This window comes from Mesoplodon bidens (genome assembly GCF_964165515.1).
Source record: "Mesoplodon bidens genome assembly, chromosome: 10".
In the NCBI taxonomy this organism is placed as follows: domain Eukaryota; kingdom Metazoa; phylum Chordata; class Mammalia; order Artiodactyla; family Ziphiidae; genus Mesoplodon; species Mesoplodon bidens.
The window spans coordinates 45518312-45531707 of NC_138172.1; the positions used below are offsets into that span (position 1 = coordinate 45518312).

General features: G+C 41.3%; 1 protein-coding gene and 1 long non-coding RNA gene across 2 annotated transcripts in view; one reads left to right on the forward strand and one right to left on the reverse strand.

Annotated features, from left to right (window-relative positions):
- ULK4 (unc-51 like kinase 4) overlaps positions 1-13396 on the reverse strand; it is a 550770-nt gene that overhangs the window by 299248 nt on the left and 238126 nt on the right. The gene's annotated exons all lie outside the window — the stretch shown is intronic.
- Positions 1522-11724, forward strand: LOC308623976. The gene is made up of 3 exons (XR_014016907.1): positions 1522-1626; positions 2233-2327; positions 10541-11724. It is a non-coding gene; the product is annotated as an uncharacterized lncRNA (long non-coding RNA).

Here is a 13396-nt window from a genome sequence, read left to right on the forward strand (position 1 = left end):
TCTCTTTGACTTACCTGTCTCTGACCTCCAGACAAGCTTTAAATGGCTCATATGATTAGTCAGGGCCACCCAAATGATCTCCGTATTTTAAGGTCAACTAGTTTGGGACCTTAATGACATCTGCAATATCCCCTCACAACAGGACTAAGTTAGAGTTTAACTGAATAACTGGGAAAAGATGGGCTTGGGAGTCTTGAAGGTCATCTTAGAATTCTGCCCACTACAAACTTGACCTTTCCCCCCACCCCAATTCCATCTTACCCCCGCCTCCTTTTTTTTAATAATTCAGATTTCATTCTCTGAATAAGCTGCTTCTGGCCAACTTGTGTACAAACCCAAAATAGATGCTGGACGTTTGTTAGCTTTCCAACAACGTTGGTTAGGAGTTTTAGATTTCATATTTGTTAATAACTGAGTGCTAGACTACAAACAAAGCTTTTTTGTTTCTTATGGCTCACCTAATCTACCAGTCTAGTGGACCAACAACAGTCATTTAAAATAAAAGGTCTCTAACATCAAGCTGAATTTCAAATTATTGGTTCAGTGAATCAACTTCAAAAGGAAATGGTTTCATAATGTTTACTTATGGCATGATATTACGTCTATCTTGAAAGCAAGAATATTTGTAAAGTTTTTCCTTGAAATGTTTGCCTTTGCTTGCAATGCTTGCTAATCCTCTTGCAGAGAACTGCAGACGTCTTACCAATAAAGGTACACATAGAAAGACTTATTTTTCCCCAAAAGAAGGGGCAGGGTTAAGATTTTAGCAGCATTAGCACAGAGAATTTCAGATCTAGTCATTTTACCAACATCTACAGAATCCTCCTTAGGATAGGCATTCTACTTATTCCCTGAGGAAATTTGCACCCCAGTGGTCACAAAACATAAACAATATAAAAATAACTTAATCCAAGTTATAAAGTTGGCTGCTTCACTTGCTGAGAAAGTGTCAGAATTAAGCTAGCACACGAGCCGTACCAGAATGTACCTCTGATGTACAAAAATCTCCCACTGCCTAAAACAGCATGAAAAAGATATGAATTTCAGTAAGAGACACTTTGCTTATGTATAAAGCAAACGTTTTCCAATAGAAAGGAGGTTTTAGGTGGAAATAGAAGAACTTTACATTAGCAACTTTCAAAAATGCTTTCCTACCTATTACCTCAATAGATGCCCAATACAGCCCTGTGATAATCCACATCTGTTGAATGAATCCAAGCAACAGAATGTTTCTATCACAGAGAGTACCGAAGGTGAGAAGGAAGAACAGTAGTCAAGAGGCTCTCCACGCAGTGTATGGAGCTCATTGACAAGACATCTCTGGCTCCTTCTAATTCTAGATGCTGTGATATGCCTGAAAGTCCCGTTCTGTCCATGGCTTTACACAAACCGTCCTTGCACAGGCAACAACGCTCTTGTTAACCAGCCAAGGGCTTTGGCCCCGCCTCCCCACATCCAGCCCAGTGCTTTCTGTTCTGCCTGGGTCCTGAGCCCTCACCTTCTGTCTTTCTGAACCCCGTGGCTCTGCAGCTGGCCTCCTTACTCTAATAATTCACTGAATCCTTGGCACTTTCTCCAAGACATGATTCTGTATTGGTCCCACAGCTCCACATGTTGAAACCACAGGTAAGAAACGTGCTCATCCTTGCAGGAGTGGGGAGGGGAATGAACAGAAAGAAATGCAAACCAGTAAGAGAAAGGATTGGCAGGGACACAGGTTCCTAAGAGGACCACTAGACTGTCCACGTGGCATTTCTTTCCTCCTATGGACATGAGCCCGATACTAAAAAACAGCAACTGTATATAAGATATTTTAAAATGTATTTTCAATTTAATGAACCTGCTTATTCTCTATGGCTCCTTTTTGTCCTGTTACTTAGTAACATGCAAGAGATTTTTGTTTTGGAATCCACTTAAAGTCAAGCTAAGATTTTTCCCTTTTCTCTCTCATTCACCCAATAAACACTTACTGAGTACCTATTATTACTGAATGCAATGCACTGGGTCGAGAGCTATATCAAGTATTATAAGTGCTATGACAGATGTCTATAAAGGGTACAGAAGGGACAACAGGAATAGTCTCTTCTATCTGAGATGCAGAGTAAACGTGGATTGCACAATAACTATGTGAAAAACACGATTCCCAGTGCTGTCCATGTGCTAGCTCAGTGGATTCTAACAAAGATAAACCACAGGGATGATGATGATGATTAATTCCTTTTTTTTATTCAGACGAGAAACTAAGAGACAAAGAAATGATCGAGAGACAAGAAGTGGGGATGAGATAAAAACCCAGGCAGCTGACATGAGTGTCCTCACTGCACAGAGTAAGTACGGCTCGAGCTGAACCTTGAAGGAGGAGTGGGTTATCTACAGGTAGTGGATGGAAGACAGGGTAGAAGGGGAGGGAGGACAGCTAATGAGTTGTGCCCTGGGCAAAGGGAACAGCATGAGAGAAAACAAAAACATGATGACTCATTAAGGACAGAGAAAAGGTGAGTTTATTGAATAAGTGGAAGAAGTAAAGAGAAGGTAGCAAAAGATCAGGCTGTGGACTTCCCTGGTGGTCCAGCGGTTAAGAATCCATCTTGCAATGCAGAGGACGCTGGTGCAATCCCTGGTCAGGGAACTAAGATCCCACATACCGCAGGGCAACTAAGCCCACGTGCTGCAAACTACAGAGCCCACGTCCTCTGGAACCCACGCACCACCACTAGAGAGAAGCCCGTGCACCTCAACAAAGAGCCCACGTGCCGCAAGGAAAGATCCCATGTGCCGCAACTAAGACCCAACGCAGCCAAAAGTAATAAGTAAATAAATAAAGTCTGCATTAAAAAATAATAATAATTTTAGGGCTTCCCTGGTGGCGCAGTGGTTGAGAATCTGCCTGCTAATGCAGGGGACACGGGTTCGAGCCCTGGTCTGGGAAGATCCCACATGCCGCGGAGCAACTAGGCCCGTGAGCCACAACTACTGAGCCTGTGCGTCTGGAGCCTGTACTCCGCAACAAGAGAGGCCGCGATAGTGAGGCCCGCGCACCGTGATGAAGAGTGGCCCCCACTTGCCGCAACTAGAGAAAGCCCTCGCACAGAAACGAAGACCCAACACAGCCAAAAAAAAATAAATAATAAAATAAATAAATAAGACCACATATTAAAAAATAAATAAATAATTAAAATAATAATAATGATAATTTTTTAAAAAGATCAGGCTGGAGGAATAAACCAGGGAAGATCACAAAAGATCTTGTTATCCATGCTGAGAAACTTCAACTTATTTGGTAAACTCCAGCCTACAGGCCAAACCCTGCCACCTGCCAGGATCTGTGTGGCCCACGAGCTAACAATAGTTGTTAGGTTTCTAAATGGTTGGAAAAAAATCAAAAGAACAATATTTCATGACATATGACAACTGCATGAAATTCAAATTTCAGCTTCCATAAATAAAGTTTTATTGGAACACAGCCATGCTCATTCATTTACATATTGTCCATGGCTGCTTTTACACCACAATGACAGAGTAGCTGCAACAGAGACCATATGGCCAGCAACGCCCAAAGTATTTACTATCTGGCCTTTTGCAGAAAAAGTTTGCTGAGTTAGCACGTGTCCCTGCTCTAGGTGACTGGGTACCACTAAGAGAAGGATTAGGCAAAATGATGCCATCACCAGCTTTACCTTTTTACAATGATTATTCAGGCTACAGTGAGAGGATGGACTGAATGCAAAAAGGACTGGGAACAGGAAGATCAGGTAGCTGCCAATGACCACTTTCAAGATAAGAGGTGATAAGAACCAAAGCAGGAGTAAATAGGAAAAGACCAAAGAGGTTGTATCAACAGGACTTGAAAATCTGTTGGATGCAGGAGAGAGAGAGGAGGAAGGAAATTCACAATGACTCTAGGTGCTTGACTTGTCCTAACTGGAGGCCACCGCCATGACCGCCACCAGAACAACAAACATCACAGCAAGGGATCTCATCTATGGAAGCTCCTATGCAATAATGCACTGGGCTTAAGGCTTCACCTCTTACTTAATCCTTACCTTGAGGTAGGAATGAGTAACCTATTCTATAGAGGAGGACACTAGCATGGAACCTTACCCAAGGTACACAGCTAATCAGTTTCAGAGTTCATGATTTTTAACTGCTCTAAGATACAATATTAAGCTAACGTATGGGGGAAAGGCTAGTTTGGAGAAGAAGTGAGTTAAGTTTGGAAAGAGGAGTAAGAAGTGAGCTGAGGACAGAAACCCCCGGAACACCAACATTTAAAGAGTTGGCAAGAAAAAGAAAACCTGGAAGTCTCAAAAGTTCACAGGAGGTAGGAAGCAAGGACGTCAATGGGAGTGGAACAGAAAAGGGTCAAAAAGAACAACTTAACACTCGGCTCAACCTCCTTGATGTTCAGACCTTCGCTTCAGTCCCAATTCCTATAAACTGTACTTTCATTACGCTGAGTAATTTTAGTATCCCCAAGCTCATTTCAGGGGCTACTTCTAAGATCAATCCATGATACTATGGTACTAACAGACAAAAACAGAGAGCGACGATCAACTTGAAACTACTGAACCAAAGGCTACCTTGCTGACCAGAAAAACCGTAAGATGGATTAGAGACTGTCATTCACATTTTAACTTTTGATAAGAACCACCAGCCTGTGTCTCTGTGTGTATGTGTTTAACAAATGTATTTTTTCTTGATTATAGAAAATTATTAAAAACCATAATAATTGTATGTAGCTATTTATATAAAATTTTTCTATAAAATATATAAATACGGAGGCATAAAATATAATACATTGAATGTTACGTTTGGGAGCATAGCAAAGCATTACAAATAAAATATTATAATGCCAGCACTCTAAGAAAATCATTAATAAGTTTTAATGTATTATTTCCTTGTTTTTTGATTCATATAAGACATGGGAGCAACCTCATCATTAAAACAATAGCTACCATTTCTTGTACATGTACTCTGTGTTGCTTGGACAGCCATGCCTTGTTTAATGTCTAATAACCATAGCTGAGTCCATTTTACAGAGGAAAACACTGACGCTTAGGCTAGTGAAGCAACCTGCTCACACTCACTCACAAAGGCAACAATAGATCTGGGGTTAGAACTGGAATCTGCCTATTTTAATAGACCGTTAGGTGTATTATATCACAGTAGAGGGTGAGAGAAAAACTCAAATCATCCTACATATATTGGGATTTTTTTAATGTATTTAAAACATTTCCCATGTTATCACATATTCAATTAAAGTATGAGTTCTCATACCTACATACTTTTTTTGTTGTTGTTATTAGGGTCAACTTTTTTTTCTTTTTTTTTTTTATTGATGTACAGTTGATTTACAATGTTGTGTTAGTTTCAGGTGTACAGAAAAGTGACTCAGTTATACATATATATACATACACATATTTTATATATATATATATATATATCCTTTTTTAGATTCTTTTCCCTTATAGGTTATCACAAAATATTGAGTATAGTTCCCTGTGCTATACAGTAGATCCTTGTTAGTTGTCTATTTTATATATAGTTGTGTTTATCTGTTAATCCCAAACTCCCCTCCTTTCCCCTTTGATAACCATAAATTTGTTTTCTATGTGGGTCTATTTCTGTTTTGTAAATAAGTTCATTTGAATCATTTTTTTAGATTCCACATATAAGCAATATCATACAATATTTGTCTTTCCCTGTCTGGCTTACTTCACTTACTATGATAATCTCTAGGTCCATCCATGTTGCTGCAGTTAGCATTATTTCATTCTTCTTTATGGCTGAGTAATATTCCATTGTATACTTTTCTAACCTACATTGTATTTAACTAGTCCTCTATTGATGGAACCCTGTTTTCCACTTTTTACTAGTATTCATTAGGGAAAAAAACAAATGTAATGGTTAAGGAATCACGTCAAGTGAGTTCAGCTTCTCATTCGATCTTCCTAGCTCTGCACACATAACTCCAATCGTTACTTTCCTCCCGTGTGATACCACTGCCTACTTCCCTTCCTGATGGTAAGGAGCAAATAAGGTTGTGCCTGTGAAGCACCCAGCCCTGCCTGGTACATACAAAGCTCTCTGTAAAGACAGATACCAGCTGTCTTTACTCATATTGTTGTTGCTGTTTTAAATTATGTTTTAATAGACATTCTTGTATATAAGTATTTGTGTATATCTTGTACTATTTTCTTAGGATGAATTCCTAGAAGTGGAATCAAAGGCTACATTTAAGGTTTAATACATACTGTCAGTCTGCCTGTCATAAAAGATGTACCAATTTATGACAGTGTATGTTTCACTAGTCTCTGAATGAGTGCTATTTTTTAAAAAAAAACTCTACCAGTTTGATGTTTTTTATCATCGTAGTGGAATTTTCTTTGATTACTAATGAGGGGGACACTCTTTTTTTCATGTTTATTTCAAGTTCTTTGTCCATTTGCCCTTTGGGCCTACCCTTCTTTAGAATTTCAAGATAACTAATGAAGTCTGTCCGTAAAAGCTGACCATTATGTTAACTTCGTAAACAGTTGGTTTAAGCAGGATTTATGAGTACAAGCAGAGAGATGCACACACAAAAATGGTGCATTCTGAGGGTACAAGGTATCTCAGAGGCAATACCTCTTTGAAGAACCAGGGTTAGTCTCCTTCACTGCCTGGGTTTTTTTCCTCTGTAATCTAGCTATGGCAAAGATACTAAGTAATAACACATGCTCGAGATGGTGATAAAAATGTGCCAAGGAAGTCGCAGAACATTATTTGAAACTCAGACCACTGTTTAGTCTGGCAGCTCTTGTGCTCTTTAATTACATGACAAAGGCCCCATCTGTACAGCAAACACTGTAATATATTCTGACCAATAACTGTCATCATATAAAATCAGAAGACCTGACATGGAAAAGGGTTTGGTGTTGAGACAAGAGAACTGGATTGGTAATCTGTGCTTTGTGCCTCATGTTACATTCCACTCAGTTGGATTTCACTTTGTTCTACAAAGATGACTGACAGTGACAGGTGTATGTGATGGATTCAGACAATGCCTGGCTTCATCAACAGTAGATTAACAACAACAACGAGTCTGCAGCATAAGTACATTGCTAATTCTAAAATGGTCCATTACCTTGGTAAATCACCAAAAGAAAGTGCAAACATGACAACAGAAATATGAGGCGAAAACTTGCCAAAAATTATCAAGGGACTTATTCTTTCAGACTTCAGAAGGTACACCGATCATATCAAAAGACTTTGTTTAGCTGTTATTTCTACAGTTAGGATGCCATGATGGTTTGCTGGCTGTAATAACCAAGTAAACAAAGGTTCCTAAATTAACTACGATTCATAAAGAGACCTAATAACTATATAAGTACGAAATACAGAAATGTTTCATTGCCAATGTTATCTTTTCCCTTTTGCCACCGTTTTCAGTGCTGCATATTTTTTTTTAATGAAGGCTCTTTTAGTGACTTGGTGGGCCTCTTCAGCCAAGTCATTTTATTTATTTATTTATTTATTTATTTATTTATATTTATTTGATTGTGCTGGGTATTAGTTGTGGCGGGCAGGCTCTTAGTTGTGGCACGTGGGCTCCTTAGTTGGGGCCTGTGAACTCTTAGTTGTGGCATGCATGTGGGATCTAGTTCCCTAACCAGGGATCGAACCCGAGTCCCCTGCATTGGGAGCGTGGAGTCTTAGCCACTGTGCCACCAGGGAAGTCCCCAGTGCTGCACATTTTAACACCATCAGAAGTAAAACGAATTTGTTTTACCAGTACAAAATAACCAAAAGGCATTAGCTTATGAGTCAAAAAAATCAAAGACGCCAATAAGAAAAGTTGGAAACTCCCACCAAGCAAAGATAAACAAAGGCATCAGTCAAAATAAACATATCATACATTAATATTCTGGTCTGAGGCAGTTGGTTCAACTGTCATCTTGACATATTCCTTAACGAACCAATTAAATGAAGATGTTAATCTGATGTTAAATAAACAAATAATTTACAGAATACTCCTTTTAAATCCTAAAGATAATAATGCCTATGGTGGCTGGATAAAGAAATGGAAAACTGTTTATTATGGTAGAGAATAAAGTAGATTGCTTTGATGGCATACGCTATGTGTAAATGAGAAATCAAGTGTTCCACTGAAGGATATCAATATTTAGATGGCAATGGCTTACGAAAGCTACTGAAGGCTTTGGTTTTACCAATGCCCATGACTGCCATCTAGCCATGGACACTGACACTCTCACCCTAGAACTGTCCAAGGGGAAGGTCTCATTTCTACTGGCACACAGGCCACTTATAGCTTTCACTTCCTTATAGAACTGGCAGGAAAAGCTCACTGCGGACTCACACCTATAAAACTGTTGGCACAAAACCCAGAGAAAGGTTTCTCTACGTGACTGACTCATTCCCTAATAATGACTGGTGAATTGAGGAGCCTGCCACTGAACTAAGCCCTGTGTTCAACTACTTGGGAGGCTTGGAATGCAGTCCCAGAATTCGCATTACGCTCTGACAACCCAGGCTAGACTCTTGCGCTACAAGAACTGTGGTATGTGAGCAGTACTATCCTCCCAGTGCTTTCGTGTCATCTCTACAACGGCCACAGAGTCTGCAGAACAGTCTCTGGCTCTGTCTAGGGGCGCACGAAGCCTAGGGCTCTTGACAGTGAAGAGCTGAGGAGGAGACAACCAGGGACCTACGGGCTGCACACACTGCCCCCCACTCCAACATTCCATCAAGCTACACCAGGGAAGACATGGAGAATCACAGCCCCAAACTGTGTCTCTAATGCTTAAGTCTGAGCAAGTAATGAGCAGGTGATAAAATATGGCCAAGGGCATAGTACACCTGAGATTTAACCAACATTCTATGGTTAGATATGTTTCTGGGCAGAAGATATCTACTCTAGATAGAAGACCCAGGCTAAAAAACACCTCTAAGCAGGGTTCCAGAGAGGACTGAGCTCTGTCCTACCTGAAAGAGCCAAGAATAAATAGTAATTCTGAACATGCTTAAACAGTTTAATAAGGGAAATATAACACATTTTCCATAGGGAAAATAATGTCTTAATAATTTTTTAAAAGGCAAGTATAAAAAGAGGAACTCATAAAAAATAATGACCACAATAATCACAGTAATAGTTACCATTTTACTCTCTATCTGAAAGTAGGAAATGAAGGATAGTAACAAATGGCCACAGCCCCAAACAGAAATATGTAGACAACATTGAGGCTTTAGTACAGTTCGTTTTTATAAATAGTCTAAAAATAGGAATACAGAACATAGTTTCCAATTATCCAAATAAGAATTCAATACCTTGACCACTCAATTCAATGACCTCATCACTTCCAAACTCTTTTCCAATCCCCCCTCAGGCACCCAGTTTCTAGACAGTTTTATGACTACTAATTGCACCACTTCAAAAGTCTCACTTTCAAGCATCCCAGAGGCAGATCATCACTTCCTAACTTCCCGGCTCCATTACCCCTGCGCCCATGCACTGGATTCTAACACCTCTCCCTTAGGGAGCATTGCAGGGGCTACCCCCCTAGGAGGCAAGGATATCAGTCTAGCAAGGCACTGCTCACCCTGTTGCTTCATCAGTTTTACCCTTCCTATGAGATCAAGGGTTGGGAAATTGTTCCAGTTGAGGGCCAGAAGTAAATACTCCAGGCTTTGCAGGTCATGCGGTCTCTTTCAAAACTACCCAGCTCTGCCACTGTAGCACAAAAGCAGCCACAAACAATAAATAAATCAATCAGTGTGGCTGTGTTCTGATGACATTTTATTTACAAAAGCAGGTGCGCTGGATTTGGCCCCTAAGCTGTAGTTTACCAACCTCTGCGCTAGATCATCCTCATCAACATAGAAACATCACTAAAATATTCAGAACAAATGAAAAAATTGCTTTGATCCTGTATCTCCCTCCAGCTCCCCATTTTCCAGCTCTGCTTTATAGCAAAACTCTCTTTACAATTACTGATGTTCCCTGTCTCCACCTCATCATTCCCTTCTCAGTGAACTCCACCAGGCTTTTGCCCCTGAATGCCACTCAAAATAACCCCTAAGAAATCACTCCTCTTGCCAGCTCCAATGGTTAATTCTCCATCCTCATCTTACCTATATTCTCAGCAGCATCTGACACTGTTGTTATTCCCCTCATCTGAAAGTCGCAGAAAATCAGAGGCTTGCTTCTTTAATAATGAAGCTAGCATTAATGCAGCTCATCACCTCAATCTTATATGTTGTCACCTTGCCAAAGAAGCTCTTAACCACCCTCTTGAAAACAGCTGACCCCAGCCCATCACTCTCCATTCTCTAACCCCACTTTACTGTTCTGTACACCACTTCCATCACTAGCTGAAATCACGGGGTTTTTAAATTGATTTCCTTGTTTACTGTCTATTACCCCCATGCATTCATAAGCTCCATGAAAATCAGGACCGTGTATGTTTTGTCCAACTCAGAGAACACAATTATTTGTGAGGTGACTCAGTGAATGAATAAATAATACTAACTTTTCCTGTAGGTAGAAAAATATCAAAGCTGATTCTGCCCTGAAGTTCCATAATTCTACAATGGAAATGAACTGTAAACCTTCAAGAGACTTTGTGAAGAAGAGAAAAGAAACAAATGAACTTTCTCGTGGGCAAGTAAGAACTACTTCAAGAGGAAATGTTAGGTGGCATTCTGTTAAAAATCCCTTAACATCTATTTAAATAAAGAAGGAAGGAACTGCAAATTATTGCTGATTGTAGCCCCCAAAACGCCAGGGACTGCTCTGACCAAAGACTTCAACTAAATGCTGGCTTCCAACACGACAAGTGAGTGGCTCAAGCCCAGGCACCATGTGACCAAAGACACATCAGCATGTTGGGCTCTTGGCCAGGCCCTGGTTGCCACTCCATAAGGCAAGTTTTCACTGGTCCCATGAGAGTCAGAGGAGGATGACTGAAGTGAGTAAGCCTCCAGCATACAGGGTTGCTATGGGAATACAGATTCAAGAGATTAAGTTGTTTCTAAGGACCGAGATAAACAGTCTCAATGGACCCAACTGATCCCCATACAGTAAGGTTAGGCAATAAAGTGTGTACCAAGTCACCAGGAACTTAGGGGAAATCTCTGTGATGATGAACAATAGAAGAAAATAAGCAGAAGTATTACTACCACTTGCACCAGGAAAAACTCACATAAGAGTTTTTTATTTCCTGAAAAGATTTAAAAAAACGTCAAAACAGATTTGGATCAATTACTATTGATCTTCCTCACAAATCACTAAGGAAAACAGAATGCCTTGGACCAAGATTAGATTGGTGTCCTTCCATAATTCTATCAGAATACTGGGATGGATGGAGAGAATTAATTTAATACCTACTCCATGAGCGCTTACATAAAGACTTACGTTAGGGGCTTCCCTAGTGGCGCAGTGGTTGGGAGTCCGCCTGCCGGTGCGGGGGACATGGGTTCGAGCCCTGGTCCGGGAAGATCCCACATGCCGTGGAGCGGCTGAGCCCGTGTGCCACAGCTGCTGAGCCTGCGCTCTAGAGCCCACGAGCCACAACTACTGAGCCCACATGCCACATCTACTGAAGCCTGTGCACTCTGGAGCCCGTGCTCTGCAACAGGAGAGGCCACCGCAGTGAGGAGCCTGTGCATTGCAGCAAAGAGTAGCCCCTGCTCACAGCAACTGGAGAGAGCCTGCGTACAGCGGCGAAGACCCAACACAGCCAAAACTAATAAATAAATAAATAAAAATAATAAATAAAATAAATAAATTTATTTTAAAAGACTTACATTAGTTCCTGTGGGAGACAGGATGATGTGTTATATCATAATTAACATAATAAGGAAGGATTTCAACCCTGTAAGTGTGGTTTAAGTCATGAGCAGAGGAGGGTTCAAAATCCAGGAGAGTGAGGGAAGGCACAGGTCAGCAGCCAGGATGTTACTAACCAGAACAGTGCCAAGAGCTGCCTCAATGATAAAAATAGAGAGAGAGAGGAGTGCCAGAACCTAATGGTGATGGCAGAGGGAAACAAAGGAGAATCATGCATGTGCTATTATCAGATCCACACGACACTGAAGACAAGTATGTTGAGGAACTGGACCACTCTTACAGGTAAATGTGACACAAAGAAACTTAAAACAATCCTATTTCAAAATCCACTGTGATATTCACTTGGGTGTCTTTTAAAATGTGGCTCTGCTGGGTAGTACAAACAACAGTGGACTAGGAGGTCTAGATACGAAACCTGATCTTCTTCGAACTGACTATGGAGTCTGGGGCACACAAATTCCCTCTGGGGCCTCACTTTCCTCATGCGTAAAATGAAGACATCGGCCCAGGATACTAATCATGTCTTTTTATTCTGTATTTTTGATTCTTTGACATCTTAAGATCTTACTAACTCTGGGGGGAAGGCCCCTCCCAGGGCCAGACAGTTCCCAGAGATAGCAAACTACTCTCCTTTGAGCTTGCCTTTCCTATGCAAGCCAGCCAACCCCCCAACAGCCTCCTTTATATGGAGCTCTTAAACTCCAGGCCACTGTTTCCCTGCCTTGACCATCCCAGGGCCAGGTACCAGCTAAGTAGAGATAAACCCACACCTCAGAGCCCACTGAAATTATTCAAGCAGCCAATCCTAAGCCTGCTCACCCACTCCTACCCTTGTCAGCTACAACAAAGGCTCTGGCCCATGTTTTCCTCTTCCTTTCTCTGCCTCCTGACTGCCTCTGTTGCTTCCCCACATGGCCGCCCGTGGCGTGGTGTGCTCCCTCCTCTCGGAATCTGTGAGTGTAACACACGCTCTCTTTGAGGGCGGTCATCTCCTGGTGTGTTGATCTCAGTGATCAAGAGTAATTTTTTGTTAATGTACATTTTAATGATCTCCCCAAAGTCCCATATAGTGCTAATGTTCTAATATTTCTCTATTCTCATGAATAAAGACAAAAAAGTTGTACTCCTGCAGTTCAGCAGTCAGGAAACATGCTCTGAAAAGGGCTAGAAAGTATATTTTTATGCTTTGCCAGACACAAGTTATCTGTGCCTCAAATTCGTCTGTGTCTGTAGGCTGCACAACTCTTTTTTTTTTTTTTTTTTTTTTTTTTTTTTTTTTGCGGTATGCGGGCCTCTCACTGCTGTGGCCTCTCCCATTGCGGAGCACAGGCTCCAGACGCGCAGGCTCAGCAGCCATGGCTCACGGGCCCAGCCACTCCGCAGCATGTGGGATCTTCCCAGACCGGGGCATGAACCCATGTCCCCTGCATCGGCAGGCGGACTCTCAACCACTGCGCCACCAGGGAAGCCCGCTTAGGCTGCACAACTCAGGCCCTGGCCCTATGGGCCAGAGCTTGTGAATCTCTGTTTTAGACAACCAGGGAAAGC